At 36.0% G+C, this 17,227-nt stretch overlaps 1 long non-coding RNA gene across 1 annotated transcript in view; it reads left to right on the top strand.

Moving 5' to 3' along the window:
• LOC107497780 overlaps positions 1-15,903 on the top strand; it is a 112,943-nt gene extending 97,040 nt beyond the window's left edge. The window contains exon 5 of the long non-coding RNA XR_001593884.2: positions 15,206-15,903. This is a non-coding gene — a long non-coding RNA (uncharacterized LOC107497780). The remainder of the gene's footprint in view (positions 1-15,205) is intronic.
• The last annotated feature ends 1,324 nt before the right edge of the window (positions 15,904-17,227 follow it).

Here is a 17,227-nt window from a genome sequence, read left to right as displayed (position 1 = left end):
CCTTCTGCGCCTGTCCCCGCCCCCTAGGTCCTTCACCGCCATCTATTTTCCTTGGATAAGAGCCTCACTGTGAATAGGACACATTTTTAACAGAGGGGAGGAGGTGTGGTGAAAGAGATTTAGAGGCCAAATAAGGCCCTTGGAAGAAAATGAATTCAGAATCACTGATATAACTCAATGGCATTCAGTGTTGCAGAAAGTAATGAATGTTGTACTTAGTTAGCAACAGTTTATCCTGTGTTGTAGACTAATTGGAGACCATTTTCTAAGAAGAAAAGAGGAGTACATGGTTCACAGCCACACATCTGTGCATGGTGCTGAGAGCCATCCTTTCTTGTGTAGACTTTTGTACAAGGAAATGACACTTATCTTTGTTTCTCTGTCTTGTTTGTTGCATGGCATTCTTTCATAGGAATAAACATATGAAGAAATTAGATAGTTTGTAATCCACTTGAAAAAGGTAAATTTTGCCTGAAAATTATGTACCATAACTTGATCATAGTATTCTACATCCAGATATCTCCAGACCTCTCTAAGTAATTGAGTGTATGTAAAATATTCAAATACTGATCCTGAAGATGAGTCTTCTAACAAGTTAGCTGAAAGTAAATACCTCGAGAAACCATGGAGTCTCTTTTCTCATTTCTTTCAGATAAATCTGGATACTTGATCAGAAATAGTAATTTTCATTTGTTGTGTTAAAATCTATAAATTACTTCTCTCCAGATACTGCCTTTGAATAGAAGAGCCATTTCTTTCAGGAAAGAGTCAGCCACTAGGACATGTATGCTAGAGGGAGACATTTATGCTTCTTGGTAGTCTTGCTTCCTGTGGAACCAGTCATTACATTGTTTTATATATTCAGAAGCAAAGTTCCGAACTTTTAACTTTAATTTGGCTAGATTTCAAGACTTGGGATATCTAGAGACCTTATCAAATTACTTCTCTCTTCTGGTCTTCCTCTTTTTTTCTGATGTGAAGGCTGTAACTGTGAGGAGTAGTTAGTTATTTTGGTTTCTAGTTTGAACTCAATGTATTTGTAAGTAAAAACTTCAAAGCTCTCCTTGTTTAAACTTCTGACACATGTTCTTGAAATAGCACTGTAAATTTTGACTGAAGAAGTTAGTAAGTAATCTAAGATCTTATAGGGGTTAAAATTCTATCCATTCCTTGACCATCAGAAAGTTTCTTCCAACTTAGGAAATATTGTAACTTGCTTAAACTAGGTACCTAATAAATTTTTATTAATTTAATCTAAAATATTATCTCTAAGGACTGTTTCATAGCCAGATTCTTGAATATTCCTGCAATATTTGTTCCCGATAGCTCAATTCTCAGAGGTGAAACTGGGATGGGTAATTTTGAAGTGATTTCTGGCCCTGGTTCCCTTTCTATGCTGTCAGAAACACAGCTTTCTGAGGTGTGTAGCCACCCTAAGAATTTGAAAGAACCTATTCAAGGCTTCTTGGATGGCTCCTGATGGCTCAGCTGAAATTTATACCTCTGATGTTAGCAGGACTCCTAGGCATCTTTTGGTCTTTCTCATCCCCATGCCATTGAACCTGAGAAGTCACATAGTCTAGGTGGCACCTTTCCAGACCATTTATTCTGGTAAGAAAAAAATAAGGAGGCTTTATAACCAAAAATAAATAAATAAATAAATAAATAAAAATAAAATAAAAAAATAAAAAAAAGAAACCATGCTGCCTGTCCTGGATCTCCAGTTTAGGCAACAATAGAATCTAGATTCATCAAAGCCAATAGGAGGGTGTGGAAATAACTCTGTTGCTTATAGGAATAATCAGCTCAAGGGGAGCCCATGACTGATTCCAGTAGATATTGTTCTTGCCTCCAGATTAGTCTCAACACAGGCCAAAGAGATGTGGAATAGGCTTAGTAATTAGCACAATTGCTAATACTTATTGAGCACTCATTATTTATCCTTCACTGTTTTAAGGTTTTTATGTTAATTCGATTTATTCTTACAACAGGTCTAGAAGGCAGATACTAATATTTCTATTTTGCTGATGTAGAAACTGGAATGCAGATATTTTAAATAAATTACCTAAGGTTACACAGTACGATGGGTAAAACTGTGTACACAATTTCATTGAAACTCTTCTCTTCAAAAAGTGGAATATAAACCTTGTCCTCTCTTGATTTGAATCAGACTCAGAGACTCAATTCTGATGAATATAATGTGGTAGAAAAGATGTCATATGCTTCTTCAGCTAGGGTAAAAGACATTGGCTCTTCTTCCTGGCTTTCTCTTGGATTTCTCACTCTAGGGGAAGCCAGACATAACGTCTTGAGAATTCTCAGGCAGCTCGTAAAGAGGCCTACGTGGGAGGACCAACAATCAGCATTAATATGCCTCCCGCGAAAGTGAGTCCCCAGTCAAACCTGCAGATGAAAGCATCCTCATGCTAGACCCTGAGCCAGAACTGCCTGGCTAAGCTACTCATAAATCTCTGGTCTACAGAAACTAGGAGATAATAAGTGTTTATTCTTTCAAACTTCTAATTTGTTGCATCATCTGAATCAGTAGATAACTAATACACACAGCTTCTAAGTGTCAGAGCCAAGAATCAGAAGTCTGAAGGCAGGGCCCACAAAATATCATTATACAGTCCTACGTCTGCTAATACAAAGGATATTATTTGATGAGCACAGATTATGAAAAAAAAGTGTTCAGTAATTGGAAGTACTGTTTCATTCAAACTGCAGGAAATTCTAATGTGTTTTTAGACACTTAGAAATCCAGTGATGGCAATACACACTCGTTTCTTTGGATATTCTAGGTGAATGCTGGTTGAGGCCTTTTGCCCTATCTTAATTTTTTTAGACTCCAGGCAGACAATTGTAATCAGATTACAATTCCTTTTAGTGTCATTTCTATCCTGAGAATATACCATAATCACATTAACCAAATTAGATATATGTAAAACTTATTGAATTCATGTTTCGGCCGTCTTTTATAATCTGTTACTTTTAGGCTGGGAGGAAAATATAAACATCTCATTCTTTAGATGCCTCCTACAAGTGGTTATTTCCCATTATGTGTTGATTAGGACTGTTTAACTCTCAGAAGTTTGACTCTCTGCTGCCACCTTGTTGACACACTAAATATTTATGTCCTTGGCACTGGGCTTTGCAGAGCGGATAATCAATGATGGCTCTTGTCTCTCTCCGAATATACTAGTAAGAGAAATTTAGTCTTCCTCAGAACTTGTTGGATAGCTGTCAGTAAACAACCATCATTTCACATAACCCCGCTGGCTTCAGTAAACATATATTCCCCATTACCCACTTTTCAGTATCAAGGTACCTAGAACATCCATCCATTCAGAGATTCATAAAGTACTTGGTAAGTTCCTAATTACTTACAATAAAAGAAGACAGATGGCCTTAAAGATACTCCAAACAAGGAGAGCTAATTTAATCCTGGAATCCCAGCACTTACCATCTCTCATCTGGACATATGTCACAGTCCAGCCTCTCTGTCTCCTCTCCTGTATGTTTTCTACATTGCAACCATGTCAATTCTCTGCTTTAGAACCAGAACGAAGTCCAAGTTTCCCATTAGGTAATACAGAACTTTCTATAACTTGTCCCTAGACTACCTTATTTCCCAAAAATCCTCATGTTTTTTGACTTAATAATATTGAACTTTATGTAATTTCTTGAGCAATTATCCTCTCCAGCTCCACACTCCCATGATAACTCTATAAGAATTCAGCCTAGAGTTCACCTCATCTGGAATATCATCTTCCCACTCCACCTGACCTTTACCCTTGCACCTTCCTTTTCATGGCTAGAGTGGACCCTCATCCTCCAATGTTCCAACAATATTCTGATAGCCCTGTGCACTGAGTATGCTATGTTGACTTTATCTGTCTGAATGCTTATACCCCAGTACATTATAAATTCTTTGACAACAATTACAAGATCATATTTAACTTTGCATTACAGATGTCTGGCAAATAGTAGGTGCTAATAAATGAGATAATTTATACAAAGTATATAGCACAATACCTGACATAGTAAGTGATCCACTCACATTGCTATTGTTAATTTGTTAAATGAAACCAATGGTCACTACTCACCCATCCACGTCAAAAAAAAAAAGTTTTCTTTTTCCTGGCAACAACCTAAAAGATGAAAGCTGAATAAAAAGAAGAGAAAAACACTGAAAACACACATAGAAAACAATGAAGAATCTTAAGACACTAAAGATAAGCAATTAAATAAGCTGAATCAAATATGTTAATTAGAAAAGTAAACAAAACAAGGGGAATTTGGCAATCTTTCCTAGCAGACCAGAGTCTTTACGAGGAAAGTGGTTTTGAGGGAAGTCATAGGTTCCCTACAGCTCGAGACACTAAAAACTAGACCAGACAAACCACTTAACAGTGTGCAGCAGTAACTATCAGGGTCCTGGCTGAGTTGGTGGGTTTTTCATCTTTAATTTCGCTGATTAGTAAAAACATTCATAATAAGGTGACAAAACATTTGTTATATCTTTTCCCATTTGTTCGTCTTCCTTTTTCTAAGGGAAAAGTGCACAGTATTACTATTTACTCAGTTGACATTACAAAGCAGGTAGACTGTGCAAGCTCAGAGTGGCTAATATTTAACAGTAATATTGCAAAAGATAGAGACAGGTATTTTACTGGAAACTTTTTTGACACAACCTGATTATTTCGATTAGGTTTATATTGGGAAAAAAATTCTTGGGGCAGATTGCTGCTGGGTGTTTGTCGATTTATTCTTTGAATAAAATTGGTCAGAATTTTTTTTTAAATAACAATCACACATAACATACAAGTTGTACTTTATTTCTTCTGCTCCCTCACAGACTCCTACTCCTCCTGCTTCTTCCTCTGCCCCTCTCTCCCTCTTTTTCATCTAATGGTTTCTAGAAACAAGGCACTAGAATAAAGAGTTGATATTACTATTGTAGTTGGGTTTTTTTTTTAACTTTTTAAGAGTTATATTTTTCCAGCTCCGTTGATCAGAATTTTTCCTAAAAACTAGAAATAATTCTGAAATATTATTTTAGAATATTTCCATGTTTCACTTTAACTGGCTTTTTAACTGGCTTTATCTTGTCTTGTGTGTTGAAATGTAATACTACATTCAGAAATAACTTAATTATTAGAGTTTTTGAGATACTTGAGCACTATGTTAGTATGTTAGAAATGAATGGGAACAGGGAGCCTTCAGTACAATCTTCTCATTTTAGTGATGAAGAAACCTAATCCCTAGATGCACAGTAGGGCCACAAAGCTAGTGAATCAATACCAGGGCGGAATCCAGATGTCCTCATTCTTTATCTAGAACTTTTCCCATTATAACCAAGATTAAGTGGGTAGAGACAATTGATTTGTGTCTTTTTCTTTTTTTTTAAGCTAAATTTCAGCAATATAACTGCAATAAAAATAAGAACTGCTAACATCTAATTAATACCTTAAATAACAGATGACATAGACAGGATGGAACTCAAAGCCTGAGATCCTATGCACCCAACCAATATATCTAATGGCCTCAGCAAAGTAAACTTCCTCTAGGCCTGGGAGAGTAATGGAAGTGCCTATTCCCCTACCTGAGTGTTGATATTTCATTGATTTTTCAATGTTATTGTTGTAGCTTTGCATTTTGAGAGCCCCTATTTTATATACCTCTTAATAATGCATTTGCAATTTCACCTCAAATTTTTCTGGATATAATCACATGGATTTTGCAGTAATATGAAAATATGAATTTTGCAAATCTTGCATCTTTGTAAATTACATTGATGTAAAAAAATTTTAGAAATTTGCCCCAAACCACTGATGAAAGTGAAATAATTATAAACAAGGTTTACAAAAGAACTAGAATTAAAAAAAAAAAAACCTTAGTATCCAAATTCACAGATCAAATAGAAGAGCTTTGAGTGTAATGTAAGTTATACCAAACACTATATTTCTCAGATTTTTTTCAAAACTACATTTAATGAGTGTCTTCTGTTCTAAACACCAGAAACAACGGGCCTAAAAATTTATTAAAAATGGCTTTCTATTTTCAAAAACAAGCCTTCAAAATGTACATTATATTAATAAAGTTTTGAACTTATAAGAAGTTTAGGAAAGAACAGATAATACAGAAGGTTTTAAAAGTTATGACTAAGGTTTCCTTTGGCAGACGACCTTGGGGTTTACTGGTGACCATTCTGTAAATAGTGTGCACTGATTGACCTATTTATATAGTCAGGGAACCAGTTAGCTGAGCCCCTTCCTGCAATTAAACAATCCCACCCTGTAAACTGAGGGACCATTTGTGCTTGTACACTCAGCAAACACATATGTGGGTTTCCACCCAGCCACTTTACACTAATCTGCCCAAACTTCCTTGAACTTTTATGTTCCTTCATGTGATTATTTTTTTCAAATTTTATTTTATTGGTTAACGAAATCAATAAGTTTCAAGTGTGTCTTTCAAAAATAAGTCATATATATATATATAATTGTGTATTCATTACCCAGAGTTAGGTTTCTTTTCTATACCAAATATTGACCCTTTTACCACTACCTCCCCCTGCCCCACTTCCCTCTGGTAACTCCTAATCCACCTCTGTGTCCATGAGTTTCTGATTGTTTGTCATGTTTGTTTGTGGATTTCAGTTTTATATCCCACATATGAGTGATATCATGTGGTTTTAAACTTTTTCTGTCTGACTGATTTCTCTTAGCATGATTATCCTAAGATCCATCTATGTTGTCACAAATGACAGTATTACATCATTTCTTATGGCTGAGTAATATTCCATTGTATGTATGTACCACATTTCTTTATCCAATCAGCTATCTTAGGACACTTCAGTTACTTCCATGTCCTGGCCTCTGTGAAAAATGCTGCTGTGAATATCGGGGTACATGTATTTTTGTGGATAAATGTTTTCAGGATTTTTGGATAAACCCTAAATTGCTGGATCATGTGGTAATTCAATTCTTAGTTTTTGAGGAGCCTCCATACTGTTTTCCACAGTGGTGTACCAATTTGCATTCCTACCAGCAGTGTCTGAGGATTTCTTTCTCCGCACAACCTCTCCAACACTTGTTATTACTTGTCCTGTTGATGATAGCTATTCTAATGGCATCTCATTGTGGTTCAATTTGCATTTCCTTAATAGCTAATGAAGTCGAGCATCTTTTCATGTCTGTTCGCCATTTGTATGTCTTCTTGGGAGAAGTGTCTGTTCAGGTCCTCTGCCCATTTTTTAATTGGATTGTTTGTTTTTTTTATTGTTGAGTTGTATGCATTCTCTGTATATTTTAAATATTAGGCCCTTATCAGAGGTGTTTGCAAATATCTTCTCCTATTCGAATGGTTGCCATTTTGCCTTGTTGATGATTTCTTTTGTTGTGCAGAAGCGTTTTAGTTTAATATAGTCCCATTCATTTATTTTTGCTTTTACTTCCCTTGCCTTTGAGGTCAAATTCATAAAATCCTCTAAATTCAAGCTTTATGAGTTTAGCACATACATTTTCTTCTATTGTTTCAGATTTATTGTTTCAGATCTTATAGTCAGATCCTTGATCCATTTTGAGTTAATTTTGGTGTATGGCGATAGACTATAGTCTAGTTCATTCTATTACCAGTGACTTTCTAGTTTTCCCAGCACCAGTTATCAAAGAAGTTTTCCTTTCTCCACCATATGTTTTTGGTTCCTTCATCGAAAATTATTCACCCACATATGCGAAGGCTTACTTCTGGACTCAATTCTGTTCCATTGGTCTCTGTGTCTGTTTTTCTGCCAATACCATGCTATTTTGATTTTTGTCACTTTTTAGTATAATTTTATTTCAGGCAGAGTGATAACTCCAGCTTTGTTCTTTTTGTTTTTCTCAGGATTGCTTTGGGTATTTGAGTTCTTTTGTGCTTCCATACAAATCTGATGATTTTGTGTTCCATGTCTTTAAACAATGCCATTGGGATTTTGATGGAGATTGCATTAAATCTGTATAACATAAAAGGTAATTTTGACTATGCTGATTCTTCCAATACAAGAACACTTCATTTCTTTATGTCTTCCTCGATTTATTTTAATAGCATCTTATAGGTTTCAATGCATAGGTCATTCACATGTTTTGTTAGGTTTATTCCTAGGTGCTTTATTCTTTTTGTTGCAATTTCAAAATATTTTTTACAATTTTTTTGAAATTTATTATTAGAATATAGGAATGTCATAGATTTTTGAACATTGATTTTGTATTCCAAAACTTTACTGTATTTGTTTGTTATTTCTAATAGTGCTAAGTGGAATTTTTAGGGTTTTCTCTATGGAGAATCACGTCATCTGCAAAAGGTGACAATTTTACTTCTATCTCTATTTGAATGACTTTTTTTCTTTCTCTTGCTTATTTACTCTTGCTAAGATTTCCAATATTATATTGAATAATAGTGGTGATAGCAGACAAACTTGTCTTATTCTGTGTGATTAATTTTTAGGTTTATTTCAACCAACAGATATCATGGAGCAAACAGAAATGTCAATAGATTTATGATTTCTGTTTCCATCTGGACTAATTAGTACAGCATAATGGCTTTATACAGGCTAACACAGCATTTCTTATTCTAAAAAAATGCATTTACTTTTAAATAATACATATTTGATTATTAAGTAGATGGAACTTAACTCATAGAAAAGAATTAACCAATTTCCATAAATCTACCAACCTTAGAAGAATCCTGATCGAAATCAGAATGGTACAGAATTTTTACATTCCAGGACTAACCTATAACTGATAAGTGATAGTGGCCTAACTCTTTTACTGACTGCATACTGTCCATCTAAAATCAGACAATCTTCAGTTCAGAATTTCTGCTTCGTTTTCCTCCTGTTCTAATCAAAGCAGAGGTAGAAACAGATAATCAACTTCTAATCATTGAAACTCATGGTGTCCTAGCCTCTTTTGTTGATAGTAGAAAATGTATAAATGGCACAAAATCTCTTTATCTATCAGAAGTCTCATGAACAATCTCCAGTGCTCAAAACTCTTGCTGTTGGGGGAATTCAGATCACATGAAGATTTCTCCCTTCAAACATTCATGGAAGTCCATTTGGAAAGTGATCATTACTGTGTCAATCCATCCCTAAGCCTCTTTCCTAGGAACAAATATAGTGGACCTTTGAACAATATGAGCTTGAACTGCATGAGTCTACTTACCACACATTTTTGTTTAAATCAATGCAGAGTAATGTGAATGTATTTTCTCTTCCTATTGATCTTTTTGATAACATTTTCTTTTCTCTAGATTACTTTATAGTAATAATACACTATATGATACATGTTATGTGCAAAATTTGTTTAATTGATTATTTATATTGTTGGGAAGGTTTCCAGTCAACAGCAGGCTATTAGTATTTAAGTTTTGTGGTAGTCAAAAATCATACATGAATTTTTGACTTTGCAAGGGATCAGTGCCCCTAACTTCTTCATTCTTCAAGGTTCAAGTGAATATGTAAATATCTCAAATGAGCTATACACTGGAAAGACAAATCTCCTTCCTCTGGTTGCCTTGGATAGAGATTGGAGAGGTAAGAACAACACATAATAAACATAACTGGCTATTATCCCTGCCCTGCCATGGGGAAAAGTCCTTCAATTCATCAGACCCTCTGAATTCTCATCTGAAAAACAGCTATACCAACGTCTGCCTTGTGGAGCTGATGTGAGGGTAAAATATAAAATATACAAAGTGCCTGGCTTTAGTGGATGATCCAAAATGGCAGGTGTATAGAAGGAAGACAGTCCTTTGAGCAGTGACAGGAGTGCAGGAGGTTATCAGATAGTCACTGCTCTGGAACCTGAGCTTCTAGCTTGAGTATTTGGTTGCTTTGGAAAACCTTTCAGTTTCTCAATAAAGTCAAGGGAGCCCAAGGTCATTTGAAGAGAGGCATTATTCTATTTTCTACAGAGATCAGAAAGTCAATCAGGTACTTATTTACTTGAGCTTTCTATAAAGAGGTCAACAATTGCACTCCTAGTTTAGGAAGGAGAGTCTGAGAAGGGTCCCTGAGCCAGAAAATAGAGGTTGTGTGATGTAACACCATAGTGCCAGGGAGTAGCTTTAGAAAAGTATATTTCAGGTGTTTATTGAGAACACTTATGACCTTTAATGACGAAGTCAGTTCAACTAATATTCATGGGCTGGTGTACTTGTAAAGAACACAAAGTAAGGCCCAGTTCCTGCCCTCGAGCAACAGAGAGCTGAGGAAATAGGTCTATAACCTCCGTGAGGGCAGGAATTACATCTATAGGGAAAGAAAGGGTTCATAAGGTTGACTCGACTTTATCAAGGGAGCAAAATCAGGGTGAGATCATGACCATCCTCCTGGAGAGATGAGATCAAAACCTGGACCAATGCACTTCTTCACCTCTGTGCTCCAGGGTCTGGTCACAAGCTCACTGTAATTATAAGTGAAAAGACAGGGCAGAAGAGCAAGGTCTCTCTGGAGAGACCTGGGGAAAGGTTGAGGCTCATCCCCATGTTATGATTGTGCCTCTGGAACAAGCATACTTGCTAATCTTGTCCGGTAGCAACACAGTGTACAAAGTAAGTGCTGAAAATCTTGCAGTATGACTTAAATTGGGTAAGTGCCTTATATTATCTGTGGGAAATAAACAAGAAAGGCTGTTGGATATGTAACCTGTTGGGTGATATTCAGAAGATGGGCCTCAAGTTGTTGGGCATTGGTGTGATTCTCACCTGTCAGCTTTGCATGGAATGACCCTAAGAGTTATGGTAGCAGCTCGCTCACTTGTGTGAGTGGTGGCTGTTTGCAGTCATACTTGTGCCTGTACCAATTACAACTGCCATTACTTGACACAAGAAGCAGTTAATGAGGAGCAGCTAATGCTGGAGCCCCAAAGAATGCAGATTTTTTTTTAGTGAAAGTGAACATTAAAAAGATGATTAATATTATCGAGTTAGGTCTTGTAGGCATCGGAAGCTCTTGTGAAAAAGCCTCTCATCAATAAAGAATATAATAACTATATACTTCAGTTATTATTAAACTTTTCAGTAATTAAACTTGATTGGGAGAAATTAAAGCCTGTAGTCTTAAAGATTTTTCATTATGAATAAACCTTTCATAATTAATCCTTGAACTGTTCCTCTTAAAGCAAATATGACAGTGAACTTTGTTCGGTATTATGACTAATGGCTATAGCCACCTCTGGAGACACAAATGGATTTCTTTTTTTTTTTTCAATATGATCAAGTGGATTATATTAAATAATTTAGAAAGGAAAAACAAATAAATACATACTATAATACAGTAAAATAGAGTGAGGTAATGGGGAAAAAAACACATTGGATCCAACGACAGATGACTTGGGTTTAAATCAAGATTCTGTCACATGACAAGTCAGTTAATTTTTTCTAACTCTCAGTTTATTTATCTTTAAAAATGAAAACAGAATTATCATTTAACTTTGAGGACCTTGGTAGGGAGGCAAATACTAGACCATACAGAGATATGTTTTGTAAACTCCCTATACTAATGTCGCTATCCTTAGCATCACTATTGGCTGTCTCCAAGGACTGTTCCATCAATGTGAGAAAGCCTTGGTGTACCTCATGGGACTCTGAGGACTGTGGCATTCCACCGACAGTCCAAAGAGAAACCCAACTAACACGTATAAGATAACAGCAGTAGTGGTGGGTATTAATTAGGTAAATTACCAAATTACCACATGTGATACAAACTTGAAAATTGTTATACCTTTTGGTATTTTATTGAGCTCTCATTTTCTTTGCAAGACAGCTTTAAATTGAGGATGGTACTAAGTAGCAAATATCCTAAACAACAGTATAAGGAATTTTGGTTAGCTACACTTAACAACATTAAGGAGCTGGGTTGTTGGAAGATGTTGCACTTTCATAAAGCAAGGAGTTTGCCAGCATAACTACTAGATATTAGGTACTGAACTCAAATATTTCCCCAACTCTTAGCTCTGGTTTTAATATAAAATGACCATTGCTAATAGTTATTGGACACTACTGTGTGCCTAGTAATATGCTTAGGGATTTACACAGATAATTTTCTCAAAACAAACATATATCTTATTGCAATTAATAATGTCCACTTTACAGATATGAAAACTGAGGTTCAGAGAGAGCAACCAATCTTTCCAAGATTCCACAGCCAACATATGGAATTCATATTTAATGTTCTTAACAATTCTGTCACCATGAACATAATATTGTGTGGATCTAGATAATTTCAAAAAATATTCCCTGGCTGTAGGACTATGAGTTCAGCCCCCTTGGGAAACAATTTATCACTCTATTATACTCATTAACATTCTCATATTCTACAACTCATTAACTCCACTCCAAAGCAAAGAAATTCTCATGCATTTGCACTAGTATATGTACACAGAAGTAGTATAAAAGCATCGTTCATAAGTCAAAACAAAAAGAAAAAAAAAACCTAGAAAAAGTCCAAACGTTTATTTGACAGGAAGATGTCACATAATGGGATATTATACCTCCATGAAGATGAATAAACCACAACTATACACATTACAGCAATGGAATGTTAACATTACACCAGGTGGAGAAGATTAAGTTACAGAAAGCTACCTGTAGAAAGACACTTTAATAAAACTCAAAGCAAACTAACAAATAATGATAATGAATAGTGATAATGCATATGTGATAAAACTTTTAAGAGATCAAGTAAAAGGTATGGACAAAATTTAAGCAACTGGCTCCCTCTGAGGGTAAGTAGGGGTGGGATAAATACCCATCGGTAGATGAAAAGTATTGGGGATATTACAGTTATTAAGTTGGATGGTAAGTCCATAGATGACTGGTTTGTTATGCTACTGTATAAATCAGATAAACTACTTTGAATGAAGTAGATATCTCTTCATTAAAACCTTCTTTTCCAAAGTTACTATTAGGACTAAACTGCAAATGTAGGATGGGCATATAGGATCCTCTACCTGTCAACCCTCCCTAGGCCAAATTTCATGGTTCTGATTATCCGAGTTAGTCTTTTTGGCCCCTCCAAGCTGGAGGGTTACCTGGGGCTCTGGGACCCAGAAAAACAACCTTTCTAGCACAGCAAAGCAGATGAGAAAGATATAGGCCACCCATACAGCAATCAAGGGCTCCATTACATGGACCAGAAATTGCAATTGTCCCTGGCCTGTGGCAGCACTAAGCCATCTGTGGAGAGCAGAGGGTCAGTGGGAGTGTCAGGGTTTCACTGTTCCAGGCCCAGCAGCCCAGCTGCCCCTAAGGACCAGGAAGTAAGTGCCAGTGAGACATCAACACCAAGCATCTCAGTTGAGACAATTTAACTGAGTGGATAATTGCATATAATAGAAAGTTAAAATATAATTGTCTCTTTAAAATAGGTTACTAAATCTCATTGTGTGTGAGCATGAAAGAGATAGATACGTATGTTAAACTGCAAGGAAAGAAAATTGCATAAATGAGTGTGAGCAGGAGTGATCAAAGAGTGCCCAACTGTGTCACCTCCATAAAAGGAGAGACCCTGGTGACTAATGGGGACCTCTGAATGATTTGTGAAACCCACCACTTTTGGCTGCTCTCTTACAATAATGGCTCAGAGTTCAGGCTGACTGGTGGTAACCAGGTCTCATCTCTAGTAGGAGAGTCTCTCTATTAGAAAAGAGAACTCTAATCTTGTATAGGAAAGATATTTTCTGTCCTTTCACTGTCACCAGAGCTCACTCTGGCATGGCTACCCAAGCAAGCTGTACAATTGGCACTTTTCATGCCTGGTTACCTTCATGACAAAACTCTGAGTTGGAATTGGAGCTGTCCACCTGTGTGACAGGGAAATCTAAAAATCAGAGAATGACTATAAGAGGAATAATCCCAAGCAGCAGCACAAGTTCTTGCCAAGCTGTAACGGAGTTCCTCCAAGTGACATCTTCCCCTGTTTCCCTAGAAGTATGTACACAACTATACTTCTATTTAGAGTCAGTAAATGCCCCCACCATCAACACATAGAGAAATGTTTTTCTTTCCTCACAGTTGTGCATCAACTACAATGCTTCCTGCTACTACCGCCTCCATTTCAACCCCCCAAATTGCCAATACTTCATGTAAGAACTCCTAAAGGAAGAAAAATCCCAGCTTTAAGAAAATCCCAGTTTTAAGAAAAAAGTTATTCCTGAAAATAACTAAGTTCTTATTACCCCAAGTGGTCGTACCTTACTTTGTTCTGAAGTTTCTAACATGCACTCAACTTGGCAATTAATACAACTTAGGATGAAAGAATCAAAGTTAAATTTTGTCTCAGAACTCTCACATTAAAATGTCAAGATGAATGAATTATTTTCTTTTCGGTATTAGAAAGCAAATAAATGTTAGCAATCTGGTGTCAGTGTTACTAACAAGATCCAAAACCTGTATCAGAATCTTGCAGTCAAGGAGTGTTTATTATAGGCACAACTCAGGCAAGGAGGCAGAGACAGGAAATCAAGGAGGAATGGGAAAGAGAAGAGGGTCGCACACTCCAGTCCTAACCTGTATATAGAACACAAATTGTGCCTCATTGCCTTAACCAGCCTGTATAACTCACCTCTGCTGGTAAGCCTCTGACTTCAAAAGCAGATTTTCACTTACATGGACAGATTGGTTTCTATGCATGAATAAATATCCTTTTTGTTCTTCAGATAAGTTCAGAAGTGAAAAAAGGAGGAGGATAAGTTTTTTAATTACAAGCAATTCAGCCTGGCAAGTAGAACTGTCAAGCTGTCCAAGTCCTGGACTTCTGAACCTCGCCAAGATCCCCATCTGCTTTGTCTGTGGGGGTTCGGGGAGGGGTGGTGATTCAAGTTCCCACAGAATTAGAAAATCTTGGAACAAATACTTAGCTCTAACAAATAGAGAGCCTCAGTTCTGGATAAAAGTCAAGTTGTTAAGATACTCCACTGCTCTTGTGTTTCATTTTATTTTGCTTTGTTTTGTTTCGGGGATAGGGACAGGTTGTGGGATGGAGTGGGTGATAAGAAATGATAGATCCAAATTTCAGCTCATCTTGATGGAATTTTTGAGTTATAAAGGCTACTCTTGTTCCCCAGATTTTTTTGGATGCAAGCTAGGGGAGTCTGTTCATAACCTCTTGAGTGAACTTCCTTATTCCACTCCAATGCTCGGTTTCCTTGAATTTCAGGATACTCCAGAAGCCTCTGAATGAACTCCCTGAAATGTTATGAAACAGGAATTGGCAACCCTTTTCTATCAAGCTGTGAATCTGAAGAAGAAACTGTGGGGGGTGGAGGTACAGTAAAGTGAAGGCAGTGTGTCAACTGAGTGTCACGACTCAACTTGTACAGTGCCCTGAACTGTGCACCCACCTCTCAAGTGGAAGGCAGATGGAGGGCAGATGGGTAAGAAAAGGTGAGGCACAGAGTACTGGAGAGAGAATCTAGAAGCGTTAGCTGTGGCTGGGGGTAGCTGTTGAGTCTCAGCTAGTCTGGCAGAATATCAGGAAGCCTGGAGTGCTACCCTCTGGTAAGTGAGCTGGGGTTGGTGTCTAAATCCTATAACAAAATCCTCCCTATAGGCTCTCAGTATTTGAGCCTTAATGTTTTTGGAACTTGGCTTAATTGCTCTGTTAGAATAATTCCTTCATCACACTCAGTAAGTATCTGCACACAGCACAGAAGCTGTGATATTTTTATTCCAATAATTCATTTGTCAACCACCAAAATTCTATAAAAACTTCTCAGAAGCTATTGGATATAAACCAAACTGAATTTTACATTGTTTATACTTCAGATTATGGGTAGTTTTATAAATGGCTTAATATCCATTAAGCAAGAAAGTTGCCTCTTTATTTTGTTTAAGAAATTATCTAGAGGGTGGTGAACACGCAATGTTATATATGTGTGTGTGTGTGCGCGCGCACATATGTGTGTGTGTGTGTGTGTCTTACTGCTAAATTGTACACCTGAAACTTACTGGATTTCATTTGCCAATGTGACTATAATAAAAAAATTAAAATAAATAAATAAATAAATTGAAAAAAGAAATTATCTAGAAGAAATGTTGCAATATTCAGTGATAAAATGGATTCATATTTTACTATCTCAAAAACTGGAAGCTGGAAATCAATGTGACATACTCGCTTATATTTGTTAATGTGATTATACCATAACTTACTTTAAGAGAAGGACATTTCAGTTAATGAAATCAGATATCTCTAGTATATAAGATACCAAGATCTCTTAGAAATTAAAGTCATATTCTAGTATTTAAAATCCAGTACCAATAGAACCTAAGTCACCTAAACCAGGATTTGAGAGAGAAGGTGAGAAGGGATAGAAATTAATAATATGAATGTTATCTCAATATGCTGTTAGGATTTAGCTTAATTTATCATGGAACCGAAGCAATTAGTGTTACCAATAGCTCATATATCAGTGATTGGCTTTGCTGGTAAGTCTACAGTTTATTTTTATAACTGTAGAGTAGGACACAGACAGAGAAACATCAAAGGAACGTGACAGAAGAAAATCTATCCTCATCATTGAGTACTGTTCAAGAAACAAATTTTATTGCCTCATTCCCTTGCTAAAAGCCTTAATAGCCAAAATACAAATAACATACTTCTAAATAACTAATGCTTCAAAGAAAAAGTCACAATGAATAAAATTTAAATATCTAGACATATTCTCAAAACATAGAAGGCAAAGACTGATAAAAATAAAAATAAATAAATCCATAAACATAGTTAAACATTTTAACAAATATATCAATAGTTAATATAATATAGAAACCAAAAATCAGAAGGGCTTTAGATGATTCAAACAAGATCAACAAACATATCCTCTTAACATATCAGGAACACATTACCCAATAAATACAGAACACATCATTTTCAAGTATAAAAGAAACAATGTTTACTAAAATAGATCAGAAACTGGACTATAAAGTAAGTATGAACAAATTTAAAAGGGTTACTATGCTATATATATTTTCTGGCTACAATGAAATTAAGCTTGAAGTCAACAATAAAAAAGATAATTAGAAAATATTCATATACTTGGAAATACATTTCTAAATAGTTCATGTGTCTAGAAAAAAATCACAATGGAAATTAGAAAATATGTTGAAGTGAAAGATAATGAAAATATGACATCTTTGGAAACATGGCAGAATGAGACATCCTCAGATCTCTCCCCTTGAAACA

Source organism: Rousettus aegyptiacus, unplaced genomic scaffold (genome assembly GCF_014176215.1).
Source record: "Rousettus aegyptiacus isolate mRouAeg1 unplaced genomic scaffold, mRouAeg1.p scaffold_m13_p_11, whole genome shotgun sequence".
Taxonomy (NCBI): Eukaryota; Metazoa; Chordata; class Mammalia; order Chiroptera; family Pteropodidae; genus Rousettus; species Rousettus aegyptiacus.
Note: the sequence above shows the minus strand (reverse complement) of the source record. Positions and strands in the feature narration are given on the sequence as shown.